General features: G+C 38.8%; 1 pseudogene; it reads right to left on the bottom strand.

The window, feature by feature from the left end:
- Window positions 1-4250: 4250 nt before the first annotated feature.
- Window positions 4251-11517, bottom strand: LOC135195382 (uncharacterized; annotated as a pseudogene).
- Between the last annotated feature and the right edge of the window lie 6575 nt (window positions 11518-18092).

Raw genomic sequence — 18092 nt, 5'->3', positions numbered from 1 at the left:
TGAAACGAAATATAACATTGTATAATGTGGCTTGTACATGCATTTCAGTGAAATGCAATAACAATCGTGTATATGAACCAAACTGTAACTTTTTCTTCTGAACATTTAAAGAGACCCACGAAATTATCGTGTATAGTGTTAACTCAACACTCAAATACTTTCAGACCCTATCTGTGGCTCTGTTTTAAGAGATGTGTTTTGGTTGTCAGCCTTGGTCAAGGCACAGCAGTCTTCTGGAACTATACTACTTGTCGAGGCGTTATTGATATGGTGGCTGTAATTTTGTGGGTTTCTTTTTCAATCTCGTCTGACGTGCCTCGTCTAGTAAGTTACCGCCATTATGTCAGCCCCCATAGATTCAGTGGGAGTTTCAAGTGAAAAATCCCATGCACTGAATTTTTTCACGACATTCTCCACCCTCCCCCCAAAAAAGAAAGTTAGTTAGGAAGACTCGGGTGGAATGTACTAGGCAAGCAAACTCCAAGTGGACAATCCACCAGAATCAGTAGTGGCCCAAGCTCATCTGCAGCGATACGAGATGAGGTCGGCTCTCGACTACAGTACAGCGACATGCAGTGATCACTCAAAGGAAATTCAGTACACACAATCAAAGAAAAAACACAATAGCAGACATGTGCATTACAATACAATGAGCATAGCAATGGAAATCATGGACACAGTGTGGGTGTTACTAGCAATGTAAATCAATGACATGAGAATCAAATAAAAAAGCATCAATAATAAGCATGAGACATATCAATACACATCAATTAATAAGCATGAGGCAAATCAAAAAGCATCAATAATGAGCATGAGACATCAGAAAGCATCAATAAATAATAAGTAATAGACATATCAAAGGCATCAATAATAAGCATGAGATATAAAAAAAAAAACAATAATACTCACAAGACATATCAAAGCAAGGCTTCAATAGAAATGGCTATGACAGTAGTAATCGGTGATATAATACATGCAAGTTCAACTGAGTACGTATAGCAACTCGGTGGCCCAGTGCACCTCTTGCAATGGCAAGATTCATATCTATCAAATGCAATATACATCAATTATCTACCACTCAACCTTTGTATTCTGTTGTCTGTCGTACAATTAAGAGATTTATTGTGGTGACTAGCAGCATACAGGTCGTGGTTTGTGTGACTTCACATGCTTCATTCTGGTTCATACGAACTCACGATTGCTCTTGTGGAGTCTTGAGAGGAATCTACTCTCATTCCTCAGGGTGATATTGAGGCACAATCAGATAATCGCACCTTTTCACTACTGTGGATGCCCCTAGTAACTGCACCCGTCATATACTGATGCACACCCACCTATATCCTCACGCCTTCAAATTCGTACCAGACTTCCACACTTTACAGTTTGCCTCTGGCTATGAAGCTACTATTATACAGTTCCATCTCGAAAACACACTACTATTCTCCGCCTCTGCTTAGTAGCAACTCCTCTTCTTGGCTTCCATGCAGTCTGTTCCAACACTTCATTCTGATCCTACTTATCATCGCCTTCACCCCTATCACTAGCTACCTCTCGATCAGCTGGGAGTGGAGTAGGCGATCGTAGAATAGGCTTGTAGGCGATATTACAAACTGCACCTTCCTGCTACACCCTTGGCCAGTGATCTCAAACTTAGTGTCAAACATTCCTGCTGGTAAAGGTCATTAGTTTCCTTATGGGGCAATAATACTAGCAGGCTTTTACATGACTCATTGTTCAACAATCGATTACTAGAATGAATGATACCTTCTCTCAAGGTTAAATTTAACTGACAAATAAAATTATCAGTGTGTTTAGGCACACACCATTTTCCATGTGATCACATATGGTTGGGAAATTGTGCCTTTTCTCAAGGTAAAGTAATTTCCAAAATGGATCAGCACTACTCAGTATGAACCTCAAAACGTATTTAGTTACTCTCATCATATACTTGAAATCCACGCTACTCCCCTCTGGTTCCAGAGTCTGGCAGGTTTGGACAGACTTCCTTCATCACACAATTCTTTAAGGGTGACAGTTACAGAGTGATATTGATAAGGTCAGTTGCAGCAGCTTAACTTACAGGTGCCACTAGTTCTCCAGACTAGTGTAGATAATCAGGGCCCTCCTTCCAAAGGTGACTCCATTTCAGTTCCTCAAAGCTCGTCCCCCCAGGTAATGATGTCAGCTGGGTTGCAATTGATGGGGATATACTGGAGACCAACTCAACACTCCTGCTGAATAGAGTTAATCTCCCCAACCCTATTTGAAATGAAGGTATTCTTATTTTCTTCCCTGCTGTCTACCCAGGCCATGGCAACTTTGTTGCCTGTCTTCACAGTTACATTGTGAATGTCTAACAGTTTGCTTAAATGCTTGCCTAACCTGAGACCTTAAGTTAAGTCTAGCAATTCTAGTTTGGGAATTGTTAGTTTAGCTTGCTTTCTAGGAGTCACCCTCATTTTAGACATCAAGATGTTAATTTCCCCTTCTTCCCTTCATAAGTATGCTACAGCTCCATACGCCTTGCTAGAAGCATCAGTAAACACATGTAGTTCATAAATCGTTGAAACTTTAGCTCTTGAATCTATCTGAACTGTTCCAATATTTTCTTAGCTTTCTCTTGGTTGCCCTTACTCTACACGTCATCCCAACCTATAAAAAAGGGTCTTCCCCACCCCTGGCGTCATTTTTGGATTGCCTGTGGAAGAGACAACATGCTGAATGCCAGAGACATCATCATTGCAGAGAAGGGAAGATGTCTATACCTGGCAGCTGCTCTAGCCATTGTTGAAGAGCAGCAGAAAAGGCTGCAAGAGGCAGAAGATGAAGGAAAGGCAACCCCACTTCGAAGAAGGACACCAAGGAAAGTGTGGGTCAGGGAATGGGTGGCCAGTAGACAGGAGTTCAGACAGTATGACAGGCTACTGACTGAACTCCACAAGGAAGATCAAAGGGGCTACAAGAATTACCTCAGAATCACACCTTACCTGTTCTAAGAGATGTTTGAGAAGGTAACCCCTTGCCTTCATGAGGGAACTGCTTCAAGTTGGACTCAAGCTGGCTGCCACCCTCTGCTTCCTAGCTGCTGGAAATTCCTATCCAAGTCTGCAGTTCAGCTTCAGGGTTGAAGTAAGTACCATCTGCAAGTTTATACCCAAGGTTTTTTAAGCCATCATTGCGGTCTACAAGGACGAAGTGCTCCGCTGCTCCAAAACTGAAGAGATGTGGAAGGAAGTTGCTGCCAAGTTCAGCTCCAGATAGAGCTACCACAAATGTCCGGGGGCTGTAGACAGCAAGCACATCACCATGAAGAAGCCACCCAATGCTTGTTCTTACTACTATAACTACAAGGGCTTCCACTGCATTGTACTGATGGCAGTGGCAGATGCTGGCTACAAGTTCCTGTGTGTGGATGCTGGGGCAGAGGGTGGGGTGTTGGATGGAGGAACATGGAGTAACTGCTCCCTGCATGATGCTGTAGAAGACCACAGAGCTGGAGTGGCTCAACCAGAACCGCTACCTAATGATAATAAGCCAGTGCCCTATCACTTCACAGGGGATGATGCCTTTGCACTCTGAACCTTGATGATGAAACCATTCTCCCATCGATCACAGGTCCAGTGAGAATGCATATACAGCTACAGGTTCTTGTGCCCATCATGTTGTGGAGAATGCCTTTAGAATCTTGTCTCACCGGTTCTGTTGCTTCTTGGCAACAATGCAGCAGCACCCCGACAAATCAACCTGATCACCATGTGTGCCTGTGTCCTACAAAACCTCATCCTCATCAGATACCCACACACAATTCCAGAAGTGGACTGTGAAGATCAGGACACACATGATCTGATCCTAGGTGGATGGAGACTCGACCAGCACCTGCAGGGGCTGATGCCTCTATCCGGCCACCATTCAGCAAGGGAGGCGAAGGATCAGCGAGACTACCTGTCACATTACTACATGTCCCTTGCTGGTGCTGTCCCTTGGCAAGAAAGAAAGGTAGCCCCATGAGCTGCATCCATATTTGTACCACTATTGAAATAAAAACTTTTTCGATTATTTTTCTTATTTTTTTTCTTTTTGTTTCTTTTAATTGTGGCTAACTTTATTTTGATGTGAAAATGAAAACAAGTGTTTTAAAATAGTCAAATTTATTAACATGGAAACAACAAACCACACTTTCTGTGTCTCACTCAGTGTCCTTGCTGATGCTGGGACCGCTGCCTGGGGATACACGGTGGACTTGCGAGGTATCAAGGTTCTTGGAGGTGGAGAGGGTTGAGGGTGAAATCCCCTCTAGGCTGCTGTTTATCAACCCTGGAGTCAGGCACGGGAAGCTGAATGATGTCACAGGTGTCTTTTGAGATGACTGATGGCGACAATAAAGGGGTGTTGGTGAAGGCAACTGGACTGGAGTCGCTGACGGGGCAGGTAGCATCCGTGGTTCCCACGCAGTGGTCCGGGTCCAGGACGACTGGCCTGAAGACTGGGAGGCCTGTGGTGACTGGGGCGGCAACAAGGTTTTAGGTGCTGGCTGACTTGCTGGAGGTTGCTGCTGCTGTGGCAGTGCCTGCCAGGTGGCCGGTTGAGGGGGATGCCAGAACTGCTACTGCTGAAGGGGCTGCCAGGGTTGCTGCTGCTTTAGGTCTTGCCAGATCATAGGTGGTTGTTGGTGTTACTTCTGGAAGATGGGTGCCACTGCCTGTAATGGTGGACCAGGTTGAGGCAGCCGATCTGGAACTCATGCCAGGATTCCTCTGGGATGCCATGCATGTGCCCAGGCACGCAAAATCATGGACGATCTTCTGGTGGCCGGTGTAGAAGTGGCTGGAGCCCAGGGAGTCTGCTTTGTAGAGGATCTGAAACATACAGACATTGCCACCAGTTAGTACAGCATTTGATTGCAACATATTGCACATGTCATGTCAAGAGAAATGGAACAAACTGGAATACAATCTATAACTAGTGACATTAGGATTCTCACCTGCCTGACAGTATCACTGAGGTCAGTGTGGGTGAACCCTGATGTGGTGGTAGTGACGGCGGTTGTGGTGGCTGTCTCTGTTGTTGGGTGCCTGGACTGCTTCCCCTAGCCTTTGCCTTTCTCTGTGGTAGTAGACGCCTGTTTGTGGGACCCCATAGACTGGATTAATCATCCTCATCGTCGCTGCTCGTCACAGTGCTGTGTCAAGAAACTCCAGGTCTCCATGATCTTGTCGTCATGGGCACTCCTCTCGGGCTGGCCTGCCCCACTCAGTGTTGCCAGATGCCCTTGGCAAAATTTCTGTAGATTTTGTTCATTTTTTTCTGTAGATTTAATGAAATTTCTGTAGGTTACTCATATGTACTTTATTTGCTTTCTAATACAAATATTCGAAGTTACTGATGCATAACTAAAAAAAAAAATAGCACAAATTTGATCCTTTTACATGTACAGACAGGCTCGTAACGTAATTTTGTAGAATTATGTTTTGATGCTTAAATTTGCATAAATAATATCAATGTTAGTCCCTCTATATATAGACACACTACCATAATTTTAGAGATTAATAATGCGACAATGCAAAATTTTCTTGGCCTACAAAGAATGACACTAATGAAAACAAAATTTTATGCCATAATTAAAGCTTATGAACAATTCTGGCTGTACCCCTTAACCCTTAAACGCCGAAGCGGTAAAAAAAAAAAATGTCTCCCGTGTGCCGGAGGGGTTTCAGAGTGAGCGCGGAAGCGGAAAAAATATTTTTTTCAAAAAATCACAGCGCGCTTAGTTTTCAAGAATAAGAGTTCATTTTTGGCTCCTTTTTTTGTCATTGCCTGAAGTTTAGTATACAACCATCAGAAATGAAAAAAATTATCATTATCATATATAAATAATGCGATATATGATAGCGCAAAAACGAAATTTCATATATAATTGCATTCAAATCGTGCTGTGCGCAAAACGGTTAAAGGTAACAAGTTACCTTTTTTTCGTTGTAATGTACACTAAATTGCGATCATTTTGGTATATAACACATTGTAAAACGATAAAAGCAACACAGAGGAAATATTATCACAATGTTAAACGATAAAAGCAACACAGAGAAAATATTATCACAAAATAATGCATGAATTCGTAACGCTCTGATGTAAACAAATATTTTTTTCAAAAATTCACCATAAATCTAAATATTGTCCTAGAGACTTCCAATTTCTTTCAAAATGAAGACAAATGATTGAATATTATTCTACTGTAAGAGTATTAGCTTACAAATGCAGTTTTCGACCATATCTGACGAGTTAAAGTTGACCGAATGTCGAATTTTTTTATATATATTTTTTTATATGCAATTATTTCGGAAATAGGAAAAGCTACAATCTTCAAATATTTTTCGTTGTATTCTACATGAAATTGCGCACATTTTCATATATAAAACTATGAAATGCGTAATATGAAACGGAGCAAATATTCCGAGAATCGTACGTACGCATTTCGGAGATTTGTGGCGGAGAATCCGCGCGCGGAGGGAAGGAAATTTTTTTTTTTTTAATTCACCATAAATCTAAATATTGTGCTAGAGACTTCGAATTTGTTTCAAGAGGAAGATAAATGACTGAATATTACTAGACTGTAAGAGTTTTAGCTTACAATTGCGTTTTCGACCATTTCGATAGAGTCAAAGTTGACCGAACGTGGTTATTTTTCTATTTATCGTGATTTATATGCAAATATTTCAAAAATGAGAAAAGCTACAACCTTCAATTATTTTTTTTGTACTCTACATGAAATTGCGCACATTTTCATATATAAAACTTTATGTAACGGCTAATTTCAAATGGTGCAAACATTACCACAATCGCACGTATGATTTTTTCGGAAGAGTTACCGCGCGGACGTAAAGAAAATTTTATTTTTTTCATAAATTCACCATAAATCGAAATATTGTGCTAGAGACTTCCAATTTGTTGCAAAATGAAGGTAAATGCTTGAATATTACTAGAATATAAGCGTTTTAGCTTACAATTGTGTTTTTCGACCATTTCGGTAGAGTCAAAGTTGACCGAAGGTTGAAAATTTGTCACTTATCATTTTTTATATAAAAATATTTCAAAATTGAAAAAGCTACAACCATGGGTTGTGTTTAGTTGTGTTGTGCATGAAATTGCGCACATTTTCATATATAAAACCTTTTTGTATGTAACGACGGTTAATTTAAAATGGTGCAAACATTACCACAATCGCATGTATGATTTTTTCGGAAGAGTTACCGCGCGGACATAAGGAAAAAGTTTTTTCATAAATTCACCATAAATCGAAATATTGTGCTAGACACTTCCAATTAGTTGCAAAATTAAGGTATATGATTGAATATTACTAAAATATAAGAGTTTTAGCTTACAATTGCTTTTTTCGACCATTTCGGTAGAGTCAAAGTTGACCAAAGGTTGAAATTTTGGCACTTATCGTTATTTATATGAAAATATCTCAAAACTGATAAAAGCTACAACCATGAGTATTTTTGTGTTGTATTCTACATAAAAATGCGCACATTTTCATATATAATAATCCATGTAACGGCTAATTTAAATGGTACAAAAATTATGTCAAAGTGACAAAATAATTTCCGAGATGTGTCACAGATACTTTTTAGTGCGGCAAGAAAGAAATTCGCGCTTGTGCGCCTGCGTAATGATTGTAAACAAAACAACACCTTGATCCGTGAACTCCCAGCATCCCCCAAGGGGCGTGATTCAAGAGTTTTCGGCTGGTAGGCCTAAAAGTATTTTTCCGCGAATTTTTAAAAAAACTTTTGTATGTTGACGTAAAATACGTCCAGTCGGCACCCGAGAGACAAAAAATGTCGACGTAAAATACGTCCAGTCGGCGTTTAAAGGTTAATGATATAGGTACTTGGCAAGTTATTAGTAAAACAAAAATATTAGTTCACTTATTGTACTCATAATTAATACACTACACTGGGTGATATGTTGTTGGAAATTACCATACTAATCCTCATCACTACCCTCTGTATCCTTAGTAATGCCCTTCTTATACATGCTGCTTTTGAATTTAGCTAGCAATGGCTTATCTATTGGTGGATTATAACACTTGCTATTACTCAGAAATCTTTTTTATGTGCAACATTCCATTGATGGTTTCTGTGGGCAACCTATTCCGTAATTTAGTTTTTAGCCTATTCACGGCCGAAAATACTCTTTCAACCGTTGCACTAGAGTGTGGGAGACACAACAAGTTTAACATGAAGTTCGATAAAAGAGGAAAAAGATGGTCTCTGTTCCCAGGCTTTGCATCTCTTACTTTTATCCAGAATGTAACTGCCATTTCTTCACTAGAACTAGTCAATATCTCTGAGCTTAGCAGTGACATCCACTCATCTTCAATGCCTTGCACCATGTTCTCAGTGAGAAAGGATGAGGATGGGAAAGCTGCCATAAGAGGTGCAAGAGAAGTTACTGCCTTACTTTTCACAACCGCAGGGTTTAATGCTTCTAAGTTTTGAAAGACTGGGTTGTTGAAAGAAAATCTCTTCAATATTTGACTAGCAGCTTCAATGTAAAATGACAAGCAACGCTGTCGAAATTCTTGAATACTTCGTAATTCTATTCCATGATCTCTCGAAAGTGACCTGCCAACTTGAGCACCAAGATACATGTTTTCTAGCTTTTTAAAGTTATGAGGATCAGCAAATGCAATACTGCCAAGTGATCTGTTTCTTAAGCTATCTTCTTTTAGATAAGAGTTCAAGATTGTTTGGTAGCAGTGAGATATAGAACTATGTAATTTGTGAATCTGACTGCTTTCTGACTGCATTTGCTTGTTCAGATTGTTGAAAATGGGCCAAACATAATTCAAGAATTCGAGATACAGTCTAGTTATGGGATAATTGAGTTTATCTAGAATACCTTCACAGGCTAAAAGTCTTTCTTCCTCCACCCCTCTAGGCAATTTTAAACATGCATAGGATGCACAAAGTGCAAAAGAATGGCATATGCATCGCATGATAAACAGTCCTGGAATATCCTTTTTGAGCATGACAGATAATGAGTTTTGTGTCCCTAGCATTACATTGGCGCCATCAGACACAAAGCCAATTATGTTAGCTTTGTATGGAATTTCATGATCATTAAAGAACTTCACAATAGAGTTATACAGTGAGACTGCTTTGGCGTTTTGCAAGGGAATTAGGCCTAGAAAGCAATCTTTTACCTCATCATTCTTGTACGTGCTCTACCAGAAGTTGAAAACTGTGTTCTCCTGTTACATTTCTCACAATAGATGTTAATTTTGTGCGACCACACTGAATATGTTTAGCAATATCTGAATCAGGACATAAAGCTTTGATGAGGTCTGGCATATGTTCGATAACTCTAATTGGCAAATCATGCTCACAAATAAAAGTGGCAAGTCTAACTTTCCTTGACAGCATCATCTAATTTCTTCTTACCTGACACGGAAGGCAAACTAAGAACAGATGGCTGCTTAGCTAACATTGAACAATTCTGAACGTGTTTTTTCCTAACAGCATGCTTTTTCAAGTCGAGTTTACCTCCACCTAATGTAAGATGAACGTTACATGCAGAACAATAGGCAAACAGTGACCTCTTTGAACTTTCTTTAAGCCATCCATGAAATTCTTGTTCTGTTTCCCAAGACTTGGTGTATTTCTACAAATATCTCCTTTTCTTTTGAGGGTTACCCAGATTGTTTACTAGTGCCTTCACCATGTCAAGACAAATCCAAGTCACCTCTGTAAAGAGTAAGGACACAAGCCCTTGTGTAATTACTTGTGTAAAAAGTCATAACGTTAGTATATAGTAATTAAAAAGCACCATATAATGAACTAAATGAATCAACCATGTTTTCTTGTGAAGATAGTGAATATTTAAAAAAATTCACCCCAGTGAATATTTAAAAAAATTCACCCCTGGTGAATGTATTCTGAGCAAGGCCGGCATTATGGTACGGAAAGGTATGGTACGATAATTTTACTAAATTACGGTACGATGCAATTTGAGTACGGAAAAATTAGCAAAATTCCGTACTGTACTGTACCTTAGATTTGATTTAGTAACAGAGTAATTTTGTATGATAGTCGGGATTTTTTTTAAATCAAAATATTTCAAGAACAACGTTCACTTAATTAGAAAATGAGTAATTATTCATGGATAATTTTTTTACTTCTCTTGCTAATTTGTTTTAAACTTAATTTTCGTAGCTGTGTTTTTGTTACGGATGAAAGGAAGCTTGTTGAACAGCATTTCATATTCTGTATTTTTGCCTTTTTATACATATCTTACACGTTCCAAATAGATACAGTATCTTAGCAAAAAACATATTTTATTAATCCAAATCTGAATACTCTGTTTCGAAAAGAATGGAATAGTTATAAAAACTACTGCTCTTATATAAGAAATTATTATATTTACTGATATTATTTCCAACATTGTTATCGCTATTATTGCTATTATCATTATTTTTATTTTCATCTTTATCATTATTATTATGATGATAATGATGATAATGCTTTAGGAAAGTAATTATAATTCAGTGGATATATTTGAAGTAGCAGCAGCAGCAGCAATAATATATGGTTATTATATATTACTATGAGTAACTATTTGAATTATTAGCTTTTCTATTATTATTACCATTATTACTAGCATTATTATTATTGCTAGTAGTAGTAGTAGTAGTAGTAGTAGTAGTAGTATTTATCTTTTGACAACTGTATATTCTTTAAACTATAGCCTAAACTATATTTGTTTAGTTTTTAAGTATATGATATATTTACATGTATATCTATTGTCCTTTCTAAAGTGTTGCTTCGCTAATTCACGCCTGTTACTATTAAAATGTTCATTAAGATACGATCTTGCTAATATATATGGTACGATAAAAGTACGAAATTACGTTACGGTATATTTAGCCCCCACTCTTAGTGCTTCTTGCATTGGGGACCAGAGGCAGGGGGATCCAGCTGCTCTCCGACTCGGTTCCACAGGCTGTTCTTGGTCGCCACGTTGAGCCACTCCTTATGCTTCTTGTTATACAGCTGGGGGTATTCCTTGATGAGGTCAGCCAACCTCCTCTCCCCCTCATCTGTCCAGCAGTACTCAGGGATTTTCTTCTTGGATACCCTGACCCGCTTCTTTTGCTACCAGGTAGCCTCTTCCTCACTGGATGGCTGTCTCTGGGTGTCTAAGTGGATCCTGCTGTGTCTCTGGGATGATGTCAACACTTGATATGGATGACTGGAGGGACTCATCTCTCTCAGTGGTCTCTGGCTCTGGCTCTGCCCTAATATTTTCTGGCTTGTCGGCTTGTGGCCTTCTCTGCTTTGCTCTTCCTCATATTTGTTTCCTCTTTGGCATGTTGTCTGTTCGCTGGCAAGTTGTGGAAGGGTAAGAAGTGGCTATCTATAACCCCCGCACTGACGCGAGCGACACTGTTGCGTAGTAGTCGTGAATAACTTGCAAACTCGTCTGCATATCTTGAACTGCTCGTGCCATGCACATATTGTTCGTGAAGTACGTGAACTAGTCATGAACTGCTCGTGCCATCATGGCGTGAAGTACGCGTGACCGTGTCGGGGAAGGCATGACCATGCTGCAACGCGCACCAATGCATGAACATCTCGCAAACTAGTCGTGAACAGTTCGTGAACAATGCGTGGCAGGTCGTGGATGTCGTGGCATGGCGCGCACTGACACGCACTGGTGCGCATCCTCCCACATCATCCCGCACTGTCTCTGACAAATTCACGAATAGTTTTGCATAGTTAACGAACCGGTCACGAAAAATTTGTCGTGCCAAAATTTGTAATATTTCAAAACTTTCGTCCCGACAAGTGATGCAGTCACGATGAGTTTCCGAACACCTCACGCAAGTTTACGACTAGTTGGCGCATTGGCAAGACCGAGTTCGTGCCAATGCGTGCCACAAAATCGTGCAAATGTCAGCCCACCTTTAGATTTAGCATGATGGGATAGTCCACAGTTGATACATCTTGGGGATTTACATTTCCAATTAGTGGTATGGGTGTCTGATGTGCCTACTGCACATATTGCCTTATTACGGCATTTTTTTGTATGCGTCCACACTTTGAACATTTAGTACACTGGATTGGTTTTCGACACTCTTCTCTATTTTGTCCAAGAATTTTGAGTTTTAAGTGAGAGTTCTTGGCCTGTAAATTTTATTTTTGCAATATTTGTTTATTTTTATCAGTCCTGCTTGGAATTAAGTATACTTTTAAGTCATGGATATTACTGTATCTTAATTTGAGTCAAGTATCAAGTCTTTTGAGGGTAGTCAGTCTTCATCAATGTTGGGTAAAATGACTGAGCCCTGTATATAATTAAATATTTCTTGACTTGTTATTAATCATTTCGTGACATTTATTTCTGTTATATAATTTAAAAAGGTGGTGGATTGTTTTTTGGTGGTTACTTGAAGTAACCATTCATTTTGTTTGATATTTCGTCATTCCATTTATTGTGCTGGACATGCGTTCAGTAGTAAATTTTTTTAAAGTATTATTGTCGATATTTTATTTCTATTTTTCAGTACTAGAAATCTCGACCAGTTACCTGGTCCAAAAAGATAATCAGAATGCACCAGTGTTGGGTTAAGTAGATAATTTCTATTTCTTTTTGGACCCTGCGGGCTGTGGGCTATCTGTGTATTGGATTTGTTTCTTTTCTCTGTAATGAATGGTTCCATTTTTCATAATGTTTCAAATCTTCTAACTTATATCTATTTTTTTATGGACACTGATGGGTGTTTTGGATCTGATAATTTACTTGGAACTGGATGTTCCTTTGCCGCATTATTATCATCTTGAACTGACTGAGGGAGATTCTGGAATAAACATCCAGTGGTCATCAACTGTGCCGAATTTTGTCCCTCAAGGGTCCCAGGGATAATAAAAATCTTTAGGTGTACTTATAAAAATATAGAGAGAGAGAGAGAGAGAGAGAGAGAGAGAGAGAGAGAGAGAGAGAGAGAGAGAGAGAGAGAGAAATATAAGTAAATAGATAAATTTGGAAAGATATCATTGGCTTTTCAGGAAGTTAAATCATCTGCCAGAAGTGAGAAAGGACTCCCAAATGTCCGTATCCCTACCCTACCCTTAAAAGGGATGGCATAACATGATTAGTATGGCCCCAGTGTAAGCAGTACTGGCTTGGTAGGACTGAGAGTATTACGATAATACAATTATCCCCATCCTAATCGCGTTTTGGGCAAACCAGACAGAATGCCGAGAGTTCTATTCCTAGAACCAGGCTCCCCTGGAATCCGTTGTCCAGCTTCATAGAATAGTTCCGCCTGAAAAAGCAGGTCTGAACATTGTGGGAGAGATGATGGATCTACCAGTCTCGCTATTTGGCTTCGGATATAACTTCACTCCAAGCTATGATATGTTTTCTTATTAGATTTGGAAAAATTCGGAGAAAATGGAAAAATCCACTTATATTAAACCGATAATATGTAATGTTATATGGGACTCCTAAGTTCGAATCTAGGAAGAAATTCCTGAGGTTCGAGAGCCCCCTCACCACGTCAAGGTGGTCCCAAAATGAGGGGAGGGAGAGGGGGGAAACTTACTAATCATCATTCTAGGCTGTTTTGATGTCTAGTCACAATAATAATTTTAACACATCTGTTTTTAGGAAAAAGACTTTATTGGTGTGGGTTTAAATTTTTATAGTGCGTCTTCTTTGGAACTGAAATTTTTGCTCTTATTCATAGAGCTTATGCTTTAACCTGCTATTACACTGTTATCATAAATAAGTAATGTTCTTGCATAAATATTTTTTCTGATAACTGGGTTCCATGCCATGCTTTCTTTAAATATTTAAGAATTTCCTTAAACTATCCAATCCTCCGGCTATTAGTACAGTACTTCACAAGAATATTTGTCAGTTTTCCCTGTATCCCTAATGACAAAAATAATATTTTTAAATCTACTAATGCAAAAAATACCCGAGTGTCTAAAACTAGTGATATCATATATATCAGATTTTTTGTAATAAAAGTACACACGAGAAGAAAGTATTTTTATCTGATTACCTCCGACAACGAGGCTTAGCCAATTCAGTGTTGAGGTATTATTATTTTTATATTATCATTATTAGCTTCTTTCTCCGATCTTGCCCAAACTCCCGAAGGTCTGTCATTTCAAGATTGACGCTAGGCTCTCTCTTTTTTTCCCCCTCTCTCATGTTTTCAGTTTCTTCCTCGTTTCTGTTTTCAATCTTTTACCAAATTGATGTTGAAGCCTCTTACTTTTTATGAAAAAATAAACCTTGCTGCCTTATGGTATTAAAATATACAGTTAGATGCAGTATTTTACAAGTGATGAATTTAGAACTTTCCAGTGTGTAATCTTTGAAACATAGTGTCAAACAAAGGGGCACGTCACATTCCTTACAATAATATGAGGTGTGTTTTCTCTTTTTTGATGTTCGTTTGCTATGGTGACAAACATAGCAAAGTTTCTGTGGGTAGAAGGACATATATGAAGTGGCGGCCGGTTAGACGCAATGGGTTTGTAGCTTCACCAGACCTATGCCCACCATTGAAGACTTCATCGGACGTTGTATATCTTTCGAGGATTTGTCTGCTAAGACTTAGACGAAAAACCTTCAGTGGTGGTTTCTATCAAGTAGCGGTTAAATATAAATTGTGAGCATTCAGGACAACAATATCTAGAGGTGAAAGAAAAGTTTTATATACCACTTCCTGGACTTTCGTAAACATTCCACAGAGCGCACTGGCATGTCACATTTATCAACTAGTCTCATATTTTCATTGTGGCAATACAGCATCTGTTTCATGATAAACCTCTCCCGTTTTATAGCCAATTTATCACTGTGAACCATTTTCTTCTCATGTAACGTTGTGAGCATTGTTACATGTCGCTTGTCATGCACTTGAAGGTGTAAGAATATTATTGGCATAAAATGATTGTATTCCACATTTGGCAAGCTTTGAGAATTTGGGTATATCTTTTCTCGTTCCTTTTACAGATCCCGCACACTCCAGTTTTATTTTGATAGAGAAAATCTTCGAGATGTGGTCTTGAATACCATTGATAATTATCAATGTATAAAGGTGATCCTTCCCTTCCCGAGCAGTTTTTCAGCATTCTCTCGAACCACTGCACCTGATTTCCAAGCGGATCATTAACCGGAAGTCCATTAGATTTACCTGTATATACCATTATGTCAATCAACATGGCCGTTTTGCAATCACATAACATAGTGATTCGAAAGCTATGTCTTTTGGAAGGAATGTACTTCCGAAATGATTAACCTCCTTTGAATAATATCAGTTTTTGAACGGATGAAATAACTCCTCCATTTTGATATTGATTCGGTCAAAAACAGTGCGAATCTTGAACAAAGGGTCATTTTCCAGGATCCACACTGTTATCATGGAAATGCAGCATGGGCGAACATGAAAGATATCCATTTGAAGACAATAGCTTCCCAAAAATTGGCGAAAATAACATGAATCTTTAGCCCAATTTTCATTCAACGAAAATTTTTTGTTGAGAGACATAAGCAACGAAACAGCCAAAAACACATACATTTCAGCCACGTTTGTCTATCTCCATTGACATAATCTTGAAAATCTGCATAAAGATTTTTTATTACGTTTGTACGCACAGTATTTGTTTCGTCCACAATAATGTTCATCATTCCCAAATCAAATTATAATGAAATATGTCCAGTTGTGTGCAGTTGTCGTCAATGCCACTTCCTTGTTGAACTCCACAATTCTGTCTCGAAAACGCATCACCAGGAACCCATGACCAAGGCAAAGTGCTGCTGCTGGAGGTGGATGATCTGATGGAGATGATGATGATGATTCGTCATCGTTTTCCGTATCTGAACCTTCATCGCTATCAAGGCTCTTGTCGCTTTCACTATCTTCTATCGAGGAAGCTGTTGATTCATTAGCGCTGTCTTGAAATATACAGCGGGATGTTTTCGTCAGGAATGGAGTGACGGTATGAACGTGCTCGTCTCGCCATTTTGATATATTGAGTGGCGCACTAGATGACGAAAATTAGGAAAGTTTGGGTGTGGGGGGAATCATAATTGTATGGGTGTGGTTATCAAGCTCTCTTGGGGCCTACAGAAAAAGCGTGGGAAGCACAAAACTTCTTATCACGGTAGAGACGAGGCCTGATGCCTAAATCAGCAGGGGTTCAAGATATAGTCACCTGTGCCATGCCTGACGGCTAGATAGGCGGAGAATTTTGACCCGACCTCACCTGTTGTCTTATTCGCTCACGGCAAATCCCTTTTCTTCTAAACGCAGTGAATTGATTAAGTTTCTTTATAGGAACAGTTATAAAGTATTTGATATAGTAAAATAAAAAAAAAGCTGCAGATATCACCACATACATATACATACATACATACATAACATAGTATAGACATACATAGTATACATATATTTCATAACATATACATATATTAAGATATATAGATATATATATTATTTATATATATATAATAATATATAAATATATTAGTATATATTATACAGGGTCAGGCAAAATGATCGGACACATTTGTAGGTTTAATAAAATGCAAATGAAGTAAAGAAACAAAAAAAATGTTTTTATTTTTGAAAAGTACATATAATGCCATTTTGTTTCATTATGTTTTAAAAATTAAATCAGTCAAATGGGATCCATTATTGTCCACACACTGTCGAAGGCGTTCACGAAAGTTGTCTATAACTCGGCGGGTCATTTTCATGGAATGGCAGTAATTTCTTGACGAATTGCATCTTTAAGTTGTTCAATAGATCGATTAATGTATACCTTTGACTTGAGGTATCCCCAGAGAAAAAAAATCGCACCGATTTAAATCAGGTGAACGGGCTGGCCAACCGATGTCACCACGCAATGAGATCAATTGACCAGGGAACATCTCCTCAAAATCCCCATCGCACGTCTAGAAGTGTGGGCTGTTGCCCCATCCTGTTGAAACCAAACATTGTCCATATCGTGGAGCATATTCAATTTTGGTCTGAGAAAAGTCTCTAGCATCTCACAATATCGATCAGAGTTCACAGTCACTGTAACGTTGTCTTCTTCGAAGAAGTACGGACCCCATATACCGAATTCTGCCACAGCACACCATACAGTCACCCGAGAACAATGCAAAGGGCGTTCAAGCAACTCACGAGGGTTTGTTCTCGGCCCAGTATCTGAAGTTTTGCTTATTCACTGCGCCATACAGGTGAAAATGTGCCACGTCACTGAACAACACAACTGCTGCATGAGGGACATGTTGAATTTCCAAACACAATGCTCTGCGAGTTTCAGTGTCTTCTTTCGCTGAGTTCTTGTGCCAAACATCATTTGTATGGATGCATTTGAAGATCATTGTGAAGAATTCTTCGCAAACTTTTTTCGGAAAGTCTAAGAGGCCGGGCGCGTTTAATGTGGAACGGAGTGGAGACATTTGAACTGAAGCTTTTACCAAGCTAGCCACATTTTATGGAGTTCTGGCGGTGGCGAGGTCGGCCGGTTGATTTTCGTTTCAATGCAGATCCAGTAGCTCTGAAGTAGGTAACCCATAACAAGATCGTGTTTCGAGCTGGATACGGGATCAATGTTCACCAAGATTGGAAGTGCAAACGGAACGCTCTTTGTGTTGCAGTTACAGAATCTTTCTTTTGATAAACGTTTCCGCAATGAAAGCGCGGTGCTCACCAGTCCAATTCATGGCAGCAACTGAAAAAGAAACGAAAAACAATGACATTATAAAGAATCAAAACAAAATGGCATTATACTGTACAGCTACAAAAAAAGGTCAACGCTAAACGAAATGTATATTTTGTAAAAGTGCAGTCTAAATACATAGTCATTTAAGAATACCTATATATATATATATATATATATATATATATATACTATATATATATATATATATATATATATATATATATATATATATATCTGTACATTTAGTGTTGAATTCCAATTAACCAATCTAAAGTCTATTCAAATCCTTTTTAACATACAATGTTTAATATATAATATTAACATAATATATATATATAT

The sequence above is a fragment of the Macrobrachium nipponense genome, chromosome 16 (genome assembly GCF_015104395.2).
Source record: "Macrobrachium nipponense isolate FS-2020 chromosome 16, ASM1510439v2, whole genome shotgun sequence".
Taxonomy (NCBI): Eukaryota; Metazoa; Arthropoda; class Malacostraca; order Decapoda; family Palaemonidae; genus Macrobrachium; species Macrobrachium nipponense.
Note: the sequence above shows the minus strand (reverse complement) of the source record. Positions and strands in the feature narration are given on the sequence as shown.